The following is a 13,963-nucleotide window of genomic DNA, read 5'->3' as shown; positions in this document are numbered from 1 at the left end:
AAGCCTAATAAATGTAAAATCTACCTACTAAAAAGATGCAGATAGCAAGTTTGGATATTTGATATTGATTTCTAATTAAAATCATCTACCATGACTCCAGCAGAGTTAATCTATATGAAACACAAACCTCATTTCATGTTCTCATTGCATTGAAAGTTTCAGCTACACCTGGCCATGTTTAGGTTAAATTCAAAATGCTTATAAGATTGCTGACACCAGCCTCCTGCTTAAATCTGTAGCCTCATGTTCTACTGCCCATTCCTAGTTCCCTCACTTCAGCCATATTTAATAATGGTTATTCCTTAAGAGCAATGTACTTACTATTCCATGTCTCTAAGCCTTTGCAGTCCTGGCCCCCCTTCCTAGAACACAACTCACCTCTGTACCTCAACTCTAACATATACTCTCCAAAATGTGTCTCTTAAAAGAAACCTGTACATACATCCATTACTTTGTATTACATTCATGTATTGACATTTCTATTTCTCAAAAACACTATTGGCTCCTCTAGATCAGTATCCCTGTCTTGACTCTGTATCCCCAGTACTAGATGCAAGAAATATGCTGGATAAAACTGCTTTGAATAAATGGATGAACGTACCAAACTTGTTTTTTTCAGTCCCAGCTTCAGAAGATTCATCTTTTAAGATCAAGAGAGCAACATCTCCAATGTAGAAATCTCCATGGAGTTTCAGGCCCTTACATCCAACTGTCTAGTTATTGTCTTCTCTTGAGTGTTATAAAAACACTCCAATTTCAGTATGTACTCGTTTGCTGCCCAATCTGATGTTATTCCAATGGTCCTTGCAAAAATTGCCCATATCAGAAAAGTTGGGAGTCACCACTCATTGCATATCTAACTCATTGTGAAGGTCACTGATTTTCATCCTCTCTCTCTCCTGCCAATGCTCTAGCCTAACCTAGCAACCCGTTTATCCCTAGACTATTGCAGTCACCTCCTAATCCACTTTCCTATATTCATTCCACTCGCCGCCCCATCCATAGTCCCCACTATATTTAACATGGCGTTTCAGAACGCAGACCTCACAATATTACCACTTGGCTTAAAGCTCTTCAATGGTCTCCTATTGATTTTAGGAAGAAGATTATAAACCTTAATAGAGGGGAGGGGAGCGGCGGGATGGGTTAGCCTGGTGATGGGTATTAAAGAGGCATGTATTGAATGGAGCACTGGCTATTATACACAAACAATGAATCATGGAACGCTACATCAAAAACTGATGATGAAATGTACGGTGATTAACATAACATAATAAAATAAAATAAAAAATAAAATAAAAAACCTTAATAGAGCCTCCAGACTGCATGATCTTCCCTAACTCTCCAGGAGCACTGCAGCCTTATCTCACTCCATTCTCACCTCTTCTCTTCATTTGAATCTCAGTGCCACATTCACTCTGTCTCCAGAGTCTTTGCAGACACAGTCCACATCTCCTGGAATGCTCTGAGGCTCTCTCCCAACCCCTACCTTTCTTTAGCCTTCAAATCTCAGCTCCAGAATAATTTCTTCAGGAAGCCTTCCCCGATCTCCCACACTTGGTCATGTCATCCTATTATATGCATTTAGAATAGAACTTTATTATCAGTTTGTAATTATATATTGTTTCATAGTGTGACCATTTGATTATGATCAGCCTTTCCACTACATAAAACTATTAGGATTATGCCTGACCTATCCAACATTATATGCCCTACTGCCTAGCATGGGGCCAGGCACAGAGTATGTGCTCTATAAGTATTTGTTGAATGACTGAATGAACAGATCTAAGAGGACATAGGCCTGCAGAAGGATGCTGCCCACTGTAATTTGTTCACGGTAGACCTAAAGCTCACCTCCTTTTCAACCCTTAACCATTTCAGATCCCAGATTTTCAGGACTTTAACTTTCTACCCACCCACCCACTCCCACACCTTTAGATTAGCCATTTGCTGTTCTTTTTTCTCATGATCTGGCTTGAAACTTTTCTGACTCAGCTTCTGCACTGTATCAGTTGGGGTTCCTGCTTGTAGGAAGCACACTCTGACTGTGGCTGATTAAGCAGGAAAGTTCATTAAAGGATAGCAGGTAGCCACACAGAATTATTGGGAGGTTTAAAGAACTGGGCTTAATGTCAGATTTCCAGGAATAATGCCCCAAACCATGTTCTAAAACTAGCCTGATAAGAAGAAGGCTACTCTAACTGCACCCCCCCGCCCCGCCCCAGCACGGGTACTACTGAATGAGCTACTTTCAACACTGTCTCATCATTACAGACATTACACATGTGCCAGGCACTCGGCTCTGCCATCCCCATCTTTAAAGCCAGGACCTCTGGTGCTCTCACCAGCTAAATGGATTCCATAGGAAGCCTTCTCCTTCAGATTGCTCATTTCTGAATTAAAGTCTATAAAGGGGGTGAACCTAATTGGTGGAGATCTCATGCCCATGTTCTAGCTGCAAAGAGGGCTGGAACTGAGTTTTTAGGCTCCCACACTGAGACGGTGGGACTCATCAAGTGGAAAAATCCTGGAAACATAACAGGGTATTTAAAAATGCTAAGCAGCCAGAGAACATGACCAATGCCCATTCTATAAAGAATGGTCAAAACTTTGGTATCTTGTTCAACTTCTCTTTGGTGGTGAGACTCAGTTTATTTGCTTTGCCATCACAAGTAAACTGACATCTCCTAAGCAATTTAGCCTATTATTCTGTTTGAGAGAGACCAGATCTGGAACGTGAAAGATTTTTAAGACCAATTGTAAACTATTCTAGAAATCTCTATTTAAGAGAGTAGAATGCAGGATTTCAAAGCACAAGTTCTGAAATCCAAGGGTCTGAGTTTGAAACCTGACTCCATCATTTCATTAAGTGGCATGTGTCATTTTTACTCAAATTTTATTTACTAAAGCAAATTATATGGGTACACTTAACTCCAAAGGGGCAGCAGTGCTCTAAAGAAGAGCTAAAATTACATAATAAATAGCAGAAATGATGACCTCAACTTTTCTGAATCTGTTTCCTCATCTGTAAAATAAGGAAATAATAGTATCTACCTCATAGGACTGTTGTGAAGACTGAATGAGACATACGTGGTAAACACCCAATACATATCTAAGGAACTATATGTAAACTTTGGGAAACTTATAAGGCATATTATGATATGAAGAACAAGTGCATTTCAGACGAATCTCACCCCTATGGTCCTCACTTTACATCTTCATAGTGGTGGCAAGAGGGCAGATCCAGGGCTCAATCTCAGCAATAAATCAAAGATAAGAGCAAGTTTCAGCAAGTGGGAGCCCACATGAATGAATGTGATATAGCAAGATATGATCTTAAGGTATCAATCTTTGTGTTTTTTCTTCCTGCCTTGATTATGACCTTCCTCCTGTCAGTCACAGGCAGCACTTTGCTTCAAGGAGCACTGGTGTGATTACAGCAGAAATGTAAAGAGAACAACAATAAAAAAATCGATGTTTAGTTTTTCTGAGTTCCAAAATATGTTCTTGCAGCCCGTATCAAAAATAATAGCTTCAAAAGCCTGAGCTTTTGATATATAAGGAGTTTTGTTGAGAGAAGAAAGGGCTTTTGAGAATCAAAATGGAAGGCCCTGAGGAATGAATGAGGGGTATAAGACGTATATTATGACCATATGGGAATAAGAGGAATGAAAGCGGCAGACTGATTGATCTGGAGGGAGACAAGATAAGGGTCACCTGGCTTTGCAGGGTAGGAAAGAGAAGAAAAGAGTAAGCAGGCTCAAAAATCCTGGGGAAGGTTGGTGGGATTAGGGAGAAGAGCCCTCATAAAGAGAAGTGGGAGGCCGAGTCAGCAAAGGGGCTGCAAAAGATCTCTGTGGGCAGTTAAAGGGGAGCCAAGCCCAAACCTGTGGACTTCCATTGCCATAAAGATAAGCACTATGTTGCCATTCTGAAAAGACAAGCTGGCCAATTTTCCTTCCTTTCCTTTCCTTTCCCTTTCCTTTCCTTTTCTTTTTTTCCTTTCTCTTTCTTTCTTTCTTTCTTTCTTTCTTTCTTTCTTTCTTTCTTTCTTTCTTTCTTTCTTTCTTTCTTTCTTTCTTTCTTTTTTTCTTTCTTTTCTTTCCTTCCTTTCCTTCCCTTCCTTTTCTTTCTTTCTTTTCTTTCTTTCTTTCTCTCTCTTTCTCTTTCTTTCTTTCTTTCTTTCTATTTATTTGAGAGAGAGAGAGCACAAGCAGTGGAAGCGGCTGAGGAAGAGGGAGAAGCAGGCTTCCTGCAGAGCAGGGAGCCCAATGCAGGGCTGGATCCCAGGACCCTGGGATCATGACCTGAGCCAAAGGCATACACTTAACTGACTGAACCACCCAGGTGCCCCAATCTGGCCAGTTTTCTAAAGACTCTTGTAAATCAATCCATAGAAAGATGTCCTTAGTATGTCCATTACTTTTGCTGAGCCCCAACCCAGGTGGACATTCTTACCCCCTTCAAATGAACCTGGATACTCTAATCTTCTGAAAGACAGGCCATGAATATTAAAATAGTGGTGTTGAAAAGAGAGCCCTTGCCTCTGTACTTGGGTGGGAAAATGGAGACACCCACTCTGGGTTACAGTCTAACTCCTGAGTAGCCTTTCCACTCACTCCATTTGTCTTGCTCCCCAATAAGACTAGACTGCTCATCTCTGGATCCATCTGGCAAAGGAATGATTTCTGCATCTCTATTTCTTTTCTTTCTTCAGCAAAGATATCTTTGGGAAATTTTATAAGATTACAAAGTAGGACATTTCACTTGTAGGTTATTAATGCTTATAAATGAGTAACAGCTAACACTATGAGCACTTACTATACGTTAAGCCCTATTAAGCAGTTTAAGTGGAATATCTTACAACAGTATTCCTCCATTTTATAGATGAGAAATTGAAGTTGAGAGAGCTAAATGTCAAGTATAGCTACGATGATTTGGACAGACACAGTTTGAGCTTAGCATCCATAGGCCTAACCATGCTACTATAGTGCCCTTTTATATATATATATATATATATATATTTAAGATTTTTAAAAAACTTATTGATCTGAGAGAGAAAGAAAGAGTGGGGTGGGGGCAGAGGGAGAGGGAGAGACAGAATCCTTAAGCAGACTCCCTGCTGAGTGCAAAGCCCGATGCACGGCTCTATCCCAGGACCCCGAGATCATGACCTGAGCTGAAACCAAGAGCCAGCTGCTTAACCATATAGTGCCTCTTGAAAATACAAGAATAAGTTGCTCATAACTCTTGCTATCCTTCATTCATTCAAGCAATTTTTTTGGAAGGCTTGCTATAAATTAGTCACTGTGTTAATCACGGGGATAGAGAAACCAGTCAGGCATAGCATTACTACTCTTGAGCCACGCTGGGTCTATAGTGCAATGGTTCATTAGTGCCACAGCCCTAAACTGTTCATGTGATTTCTCCATGGAAAACCAAAATGCAGTGGAAATAACTCTGTGCAAGTGTTACCACCAGGTACATGTGGGACTCTACATAAGTATATAAATCGTTCAAACTGTTTGTGCTTTACTTGTTACATATTTTCAGTCCTCCAATTATAAGATCCTGGCACGAGGACAAGTGCACCATGAATCCAAGGTATAATCTATTCCAAGAAAATTCAGAGGCAAGCTAACATTCCTTGGAGTCTCAATTAATCAACATGGACTGATCTGTGACAATCCAAATGGCACCAGATCACTTCTACCAGCAGTAAAAATATCTAGAGTGGAACTTATGTTCTGGTCCTGACTTCTAATTGTTGTGGAGTTCAAAGTGGCGCACTAAAATTAATAGAACACACTTCTGCTATCAAGGAACTTGGCAACAATATGAAGAGAAGAAACCCCTGTTATTCTAATGAGACCTGCTTGTAAGATTGCTCTGCTCCAAATTCTGTATTTGGTAAAGCCTTCTTTCTTCTTTCCCACTTTCTGAATCCTCGTTTCTTTCTGTCTGAATGTCTGCCTGCCTTGTGCATCTCTGTCTTCCTTTTCTCTTTGAGGGGCAGCAGTTAACTCTAGAAAGAGAACCAGAGCCAGGCTGGGCTCTGCCCTGTCCTAAGGGAATGAACTTGGACATATAGCTAAATGTCTTTCACTCTTAGGTTCTCAATTCATCAAATGGAACCACAACACCTGCCTCATAGAGTTGTTTGGAAGATTCAAAATAATACATCCCCTGAACCCAGCACAGTGAAGAATAAAAATAAAGCACCTAGTGGAGTACGTGGTATAGTGATGGTATGATGGTATCTACTCCATGTTTGTTCTAATTATTTGATTTCTGCCTTCTTTTTTCTCTTTCTTCCTCCAAACCTTTCCCTATAGCAAAAGGAGCAAATCTCACTAAAAACACAGGGATATTGGTCCTAATAAGTACAGAGGGTTTGGTGGTAAAAAGCTACTCTCTTAACCCACATACCTCAAGACTCGGACATTATTCAAATCTCATTATTGTCTCCAATATTCACTTCTAGCAAGAGCCTGGGCTCTGGAGTCAGATTATCAGTACCCAAATCCCAGCTTTGCCACCCACTAGTAGGGGGATCCCAGGCAAGAAATTCAACTTCTCAGATCCTCGGTTTTCTCTCTATAAGGCAGGAAGAATAAAATGACTATATCTAACTCATGGTGGCAGTGTGAAGGTTCAAAGAGAAGCGCCAACCAAGTGCCTGTCATAGAGTTAATGCCCAATAAGTGCTATTATTTTGATTGCTGTTATTGTTATTGAAACCAGCATATTGAAATGTTCTCTGGTAATACAGAATTCAAGCTACAGTAAACAAAATTTTATAGATTCTGTTATTGAATCTTCCTTTCAAATCCATTTATTCTTTTCCATCCCTTAGTACAAGCCACCCCTATCTCTTTCCCAGAATCATGCAGCAAGTGGCTTGTTCTCCCTGCTGTCCGCCTTTGTCTCTCCACATGGCAGGCTAAAGGATCCTTCATAGGTGAATCTGATCATTTCACTCTCTTGCTCAACACGCTTTATCTGCCTCCCATTGCTCTTAAGATAAAGACCTGTCTTTAATATCATCCACAGGCCCTGAACTTACCTGGACTCAACATTAAACATACTTACAGCCTCAACACTAATCACAGCCTCCTCTACCCTGCAGGATCTAGCCATACAGAACTATCTTCATTTCTTTGAACGTGTGCGGCACTCTTTGCTTTCAGCGCTCTGCTTTTGCTATTCACTCTTGCCCCACCTCTGCATCTGGTACCACCTTCCTATCAATTCAGAGAACATTTCTTCTGGGAAGGTTTCCCTAACCTATGTTGCATGCTTTCCATGTGACCTCTCAGCTTCATGAATTTCTTCTGTTAGACTATCCATTACATTGTGTATTATTCGTCCACTGAATTCTGAGGCCCTCCCATAGATAGTTATATACGGGGACAAAGTCCATCTTGTTCTTCCTTGTAGTGAGTCACATTTCTTAGCTGGCAGGGCGAGAGACAGAGAGCACCTGGGCTGCAGTAGTTGAGGTAGGGAGCCACTTATACTGATGGAAATACGTCTTTTTCCTTTGGATTGTCACCAAATAATGTGAGCTACTACCCACTCATCTCTTACAATATATGACACATGGTAGGTGCTCAGTAAATATTTGTAGAATGAATGATTAAATAAATGCTAGTACATTCATTTACACTGCTGGCTTGTAATTGATGATTAAAAGAGTGAGTGCAATGCCTTTTTCTTCTGTAGATTTTTAAATTCTGGCTTGAGAGGGCAGGTTGATCTTGTCTTACCCCCTAGATTTGCATGGCTTATGTTAAATACATGGAGCAGATGTTCTATTTAAAATAATCAAGTGACTTCTTTTTTAATAAAAAGGAAGGATCCTTCAATATAAAAAATAAGATAAATATCTCCTCAAATATTAATACTCCAAATTGTGATTTTATTTTAAAATAAATTAATTCAATAAAAATTTCTTATGAAGTGGATGATCACACAAGTTATTGCAGTACCAGAGTCCCTGTGGTAGATAAAAGCATGTAATTAAAATATCATTAAAATGATAGGTTTAGAAAAACTGTGATCTCACCCATTTCTAAGGAAAATTGGAAAGATATAGCCTAAAACATTCCAGTGAAACCTTGAGGCAAAGATTTAAGATAACTGGTTTTCTTTTAAATAGGGATCCTGTCTCAAAACCTTTTTTTCATGATTTTCCTCAATATATACTAGATACCTCATGTGTGACTATTATCAGTGTTACAGTTCTTTGTTAAGAAATTTTACTACAATTCTATTCACTGTAATTTCCTTAGTAACAGGCTGCTCTCTTTTTCTTTTAAAAAACTATTAAAATGTCATTCACATCACATTCTAGATGTGGCTCCAGCTATTCCCAATAGCTATTCAAAAAACCATAATCACCATAATTACTGTTGACATCTAATTAACATTCAGCTTCCTTTCTACAGCATCTACAGCTGGACAAACCATCTATTCCAGGATAAAAACTAATGCTCTGTTGCCTTTCCTTCAAACAATAAAACAAACCAGGATGCTAAACACCTGGGCTCACTGTTTTTGTTCTCCCTGTAAATGGTAGTTGGAGGTAGGACGGCCACCATGAACACCTTTCTAAAGAGTGCTACCTGATAAACTGGACCTGGTCATAAGAAATTAAACCCATCCAATGGCTTAAGGGATTGCTGATGTTAATCTACAATCTAGGAGTTGTACTGATTAAGGATGACTCTCAGAGTTTCCTAATGCATAGTTTTTTGATGAGGTGTTCCTTGATCTGGCTCCTTTCTGACTTCCTTCAACACTTGCCACCCTCTTCTTTGTTCTCTTTGCATGACAGATCCTGGACTCCTTCCAGCTTCCCAGCGTCATGTTCTCTCTTGCCTCTGGGACTTTAGCCATGCCCCCTCTGTCTCCCTTCATCAGTGTGATGGTTAGGGATGTAGGCTCGGATACTAGAACATTCACTTTTATATCTCTGCTTTCCATACTACGAGTAGTATGACCTTGAGCAAGTCAGCTTAGCCTGTGGGTACCTGTGTTTTCTCACTTGTTAAATATTCACTTCATGGGGTTATTATGAGGATTGAATGTATTAATATACACATTGAGATCTATTTATCTATCTATATCGATGCATAAATGTTTATTCTTATGGACTCTTATCATGGCCTGAGTCCTCTGGTCTCTCATATTTGAGGCCCTTTTTTCTAGAAAGCCTTCCTTCATGTTCCAGAACAGTTTAGGTCCCATGCTGTGTGCTCCCACAGCCCCCTATACTTTCTGCATTACCATAACACTTATATGTCAAGTGTGCCATGCTTTATTCATTTGTGCAACAAATATTTCTTGAGCTCCCACTTGGTGCCAGGCATGGGGGATATGGCAATGAGTGAAAAAGATAGCGTCCTTGCTCCAGTAGAGCTTATACTCTGGTGAGTGTCTGCAGATCAAATAAATATGTACTTGAATTAAGAAAACAAGTACAGAAATTAAATATATTGAAGAAAATGCAATGGTATAATGGGATAGGAGTATCTGAGGGGAGGTACTACCTTTGGTTGGGTGGTCTCTGAAATAGTGACATTTGAACTAAGCCCTGCTGATCACAAAAGACTAGCCATACAGATCTGAGACAAGAAAGATCCAGGCCCAGGAAATAGCTAAAGCAAAGCTTGAAGGTGGGAATGACCTAAGCCTTGCAGCAACACTCGTCCCCTCTCATTCAGTGGACGTACAATCCATACCCCCACCTACCTCCTCTACTTGGAGTTATCAGAATGGGGATCTCCTCAGCTATGCCCACAGTCACAAGTAGGCTGGCCTTTTTTCCTGTTAAGGTTTTGCCATAAAGAGGGGTTAATATATATAAAATGTTGAAAGGAGTTTCTAGAATCCTTCAGGTTTCTTAACATCATGGAAGCTGGGTTATAAAATATGATTTTATTTTCAAGATGAGAAGTGGAATTCATGTTGGATTTCTTTTCTGTGATTTTTATCATCTAGGGCAGTGGTTCTCAACTGGGAGTGATTCTGTACATAACCCATCCTCCCACCCTCCTGGGAAATTTGACTCTTTTTTTTTTTTTTTTTTTTAGAGAGAGCATGCAAGCAGGCTCCATGCCCATGCGAAGCCTGACTCTCATGACCCTGAGATCATGACCTGAGCTGAAATCAAGAAGACACTTAACTGACTGAGCCAACCAAGAGCCCTGAAATTTGACATTTTTTGATTGTCACAACTTACTGGTTGTGACTGGCTACTGGTGTCTAGAGTGTAGGATGCTGCTAAACATCTCATAATGCACAGGACAGTTCCCACAACAAAGAAGTGTCTAGCCCAAAATGCCAATGTTACCTGATCTGGAAAGTGGTCTTCTTTAAAACCCTCCTTCCCACTTCTGACTCCATCTTTAACTAGGACAGTAGGGGTTCCTTGCTTTGCAATAGTTCTCTTGCTTAATAAACAGGCTTGAATTTATGAAATTAAGGATGAACAGCAGGGGCCTCTTTGTCTCAAGGGAGCAATGTGTGTCTCTGAGAGTCAGCAGATTGGAGAATACTTTGTCTCCCTTGCCAAGGGCACTGCTTTCTTCATATCCTACTGGCCAAGAATTTCTCAACTCTTAGAGACTGATCCTATGGAGGGCAAATAAAGCTCACCTTCACTACAGCTCTGATTCATTGGCAGCAGCTGTTTGGAGCATGATTTTGATGCCTATAAGGATTCCCAAAGCCACATTCAGTCTACTAGAGATGTGCACCATGAATGCAAGCACAGTACCAGATATGTGCTATTCCTTCATGATAGAATGGCTAAGTCTTTTATTCTGCTATTAACCTGATCCTGACATTTGCTTTCTACTGTGGGCTAGACATATGACTCTCTAAAAAGCTCACAGTTAATGATAGTCAAATTTTGCACAAATAACCGGGGTAAGCCAGTATTCAGAAAACCAGGCTTTATTGTGTTTTCTCCCTCTCCTTTTGCTGTTCAAAAACAGGCCAGTTCACCTGTGACATGAGGTAGGGAGGTCTGACCAACAATGGCCTGTGGTTGGAGTAGCACTTCCTAGCCTCACCTTGACACAATTCTAGCTGGTGGTAAACAATGGGCATTGCCATCCTTTTCTTCTTACTTGTAGTTGACTATAGTTATTGCATGCTCTAAACTGAATGGCTCTCATCAAGCCTTTATTTGATTCATGGCCAGTCTGTTGAGTGCACACCTGCAGGCCACTCATCAGCAAATCCAATTATCTTCTCAGTGCTTCCTTTGCCATTTCACTCACAGTTCCCCTCATGGATTTCCTCATAATACCTTTATGAGTGCTTGAATTCCATCTCTCTACCTCTCTTCCTTTATCCACCTGCATTATAGGTTTCAAAGCATTGTAGGTTTTATAAACTTACCTTCCCTCTCATACGGGGGCCTCTCAGTCAGCATCATAATTAAACCTCTTGTGTGTATTACATCTAGTTCCTGTACCCCCACCTTGATTCTGCCATTGGTCGCTCTACCGCCAATTTTGCTTTGCTTCTGGACAATCTCAGAGGATCTTCCATCACATATCAAGCCATTCTGTTTTGCTACAGCTTTTATACTCATTGGCCCTAGTCCTTCTCCTTGGGTCATACCAAAGGAGTCTAAGCTTACTCTTCATGACATTTCAAGTTGGCATTTCCTCCTTTTGTGTTTATTTCATTTTTACGGACTGTTCTGCTTCCACGCCCCCTTCCTATACATTTTATTTTGGGGAATTACCCAAATATTTTCACTGGGGGAATTAGTTTATTCTGGGGAAATACCTCTCCCCCATTTTGTTCAATTCAATGATCACTTAATCTAGTATCTGCCTGCGGTGGTTTTAAAATGTGTCCACAAATTCTTTGCTACTCCTACTTTTCAATAGTAGAGCTAATTCTCCTCTCCTTAAGTGTGGGCTAAACTTAGTGCCTCTCTTCAAAGGAATAGAATGTTGCAATAGTCAGTGTGTGACTTCCCAGGCTATCCCCCCAAAAAACATTGTGGCTTCCTCCTTGATCTCTCTCTTGGGAACCTCTTGCTGTGGGGAATGCCAGGTACCAAGCTATGAGGACACACCAGCAGCCTTCTAGAGAAATCCACATGGCAAGGAAATGAGGTATTCTGCCAACAGCTCCAATTTACCATCCATGTGAGTAAGCCATCTTGGAAGGGAATTATTCAGCCCTCCAGGTAACTGCAGCCTTCCAGGCATCTTGAAAGTGGCCTCACATGAAGAAACATAAGTCAGACCCTCCCAGCTAGGCTGCTTCTGGATTCCTGACCCACAGAAATTGTGTGGGATTATTAACACTTACTATTATATTAAGTCTTTAAGTTTTGTGGGCAATTTGTTAGGCAGCAATAGATAACTAATACACTCTATCTCATTAGGAAAACAAGCTATTGCTGTGAAAGAGCCCCACAATCTTATCTGCATATAAATATCAACATTCTTTTCCTCAGATATCTACAAGTCAGCTGGGATGGCTCTATTGATCTTGGCTGAGCTTGCCCATTCCTCCACAGAATGAGTAGTTATACAGTTCTGCTTCACATGATTCTCATTTCCACTGAATAACAGAGGTGGTTTAGACATTTTCTTCTCATGGAAATGACAAAGGCACAAAAGAACAAGCATAAATATGGGAAGCCTTTTAAGGCCTGGACTAGGAGCTGACATGCTTTCACTTCTACCTCATTCAGTTGACAAAGCAAGTTTACATAGTTGAATGCAAATTCAAGATGCAGAAATATATCCTTTATTGAGAGGAAATACAAAGTCACATGGCAAAGACTATGGAAGTATAATTCCACTACTGGGAGGCAGTAAAGCATTAGCATGATAATCTAGTCTACCACAGTCGGATCCTTTTTACCCTGTAATAGAGCAGGCACTTTGACCTAAGCTGATCTAATCAGATGGCCCCCTCATGCTCTGAATCTCAAGCTGAATGGTGCAAGGTTGAAGAAATCTCCTCCAACATTCTGTACCTCATTCATTCTAGCTATAGGTCCGGTGAAGCTTTTCCTACCATGAAACACAGTCATGTGTTTCAGCTTCTTAGCCCAAGAACTGTCTTCATTTCTGCCTGTTTCCTAGCCTGGGTCGCCAGGTCTTTCAGATGTTCATCTTGGGATGTGGTTTTGATTCCCTCAACATTTAATTGCTATCATCTGATAGATTCCTCTGAAAGTATACTCGACAGCGGTCAGACTCAAATAGAGCCCTTCGTGCATGTTGGAAGTAGCAGAGAGTAAGGAGAGCTTATCTCTTTGTCATAGACATTGTGCTTTTGTTAACAGCACCTAAGATTGCATTTGCTTTACCTACAAACTCAGAATTTTTTTTTTAAAGACATTGTTCCTTGCTGCATCCTCTACTTAGGCAGTCACTTTGTCATTTTCAAACTGGAGAGTCCTTCTTGGTTTGGGAGTTGACTTCATTTACAGAAGCTAAAGAACAGTCGAACATGGGGTGAGTCATGCTCCCAAAAGCAAATTTGTCACTTGACCGTTCTGTAACCCATGTTTAAAAAAACAACAAAAACAAAACAAAACAAAACCTTTTATCCCTCCTCTTCACCCTGCCCTCCTGGAACAGTGAACAGCTTCTCCCTACTCTATCTCCAAGGATAACTGAAGATTCTGTTCTCCATTATGTTTGGAGCATGTTGCATACCCCAAACTGATTTCCTTGCTGAAGCCATCTGAATGCCTGTTTCAATGCCACTTTTTATTTTCTTCAAAAACAACCCTTGGGACACGGAATAGAATTGGTCTGGATGCTGGTCATGGACATTGTCATGTTTTTGGGGGAACTGATCATCTTCCTCAGATGAGAAAAGAGTTTTTGTAAAGAAGATAACTGACTTGTTCAAAGTCATACAGCTAGTCAGTGACAGAGCATGAGTTGAAACCTGAGTCTGCCTAATTTCC

The 13,963-nt window shown here is 40.5% G+C and overlaps 1 protein-coding gene across 2 annotated transcripts in view; it reads right to left on the bottom strand.

Annotated features, from left to right (window-relative positions):
- The window catches only part of SYNPR (synaptoporin), a 308,866-nt gene that overhangs the window by 189,615 nt on the left and 105,288 nt on the right, over window positions 1-13,963 (bottom strand). The gene's annotated exons all lie outside the window — the stretch shown is intronic.

The sequence above is a fragment of the Zalophus californianus genome, chromosome 1, assembly GCF_009762305.2.
Source record: "Zalophus californianus isolate mZalCal1 chromosome 1, mZalCal1.pri.v2, whole genome shotgun sequence".
NCBI lineage: Eukaryota > Metazoa > Chordata > Mammalia > Carnivora > Otariidae > Zalophus > Zalophus californianus.
The sequence above is the reverse complement of the archived record's forward strand: the minus strand, read 5'-3'. Positions and strand labels throughout refer to the sequence as shown.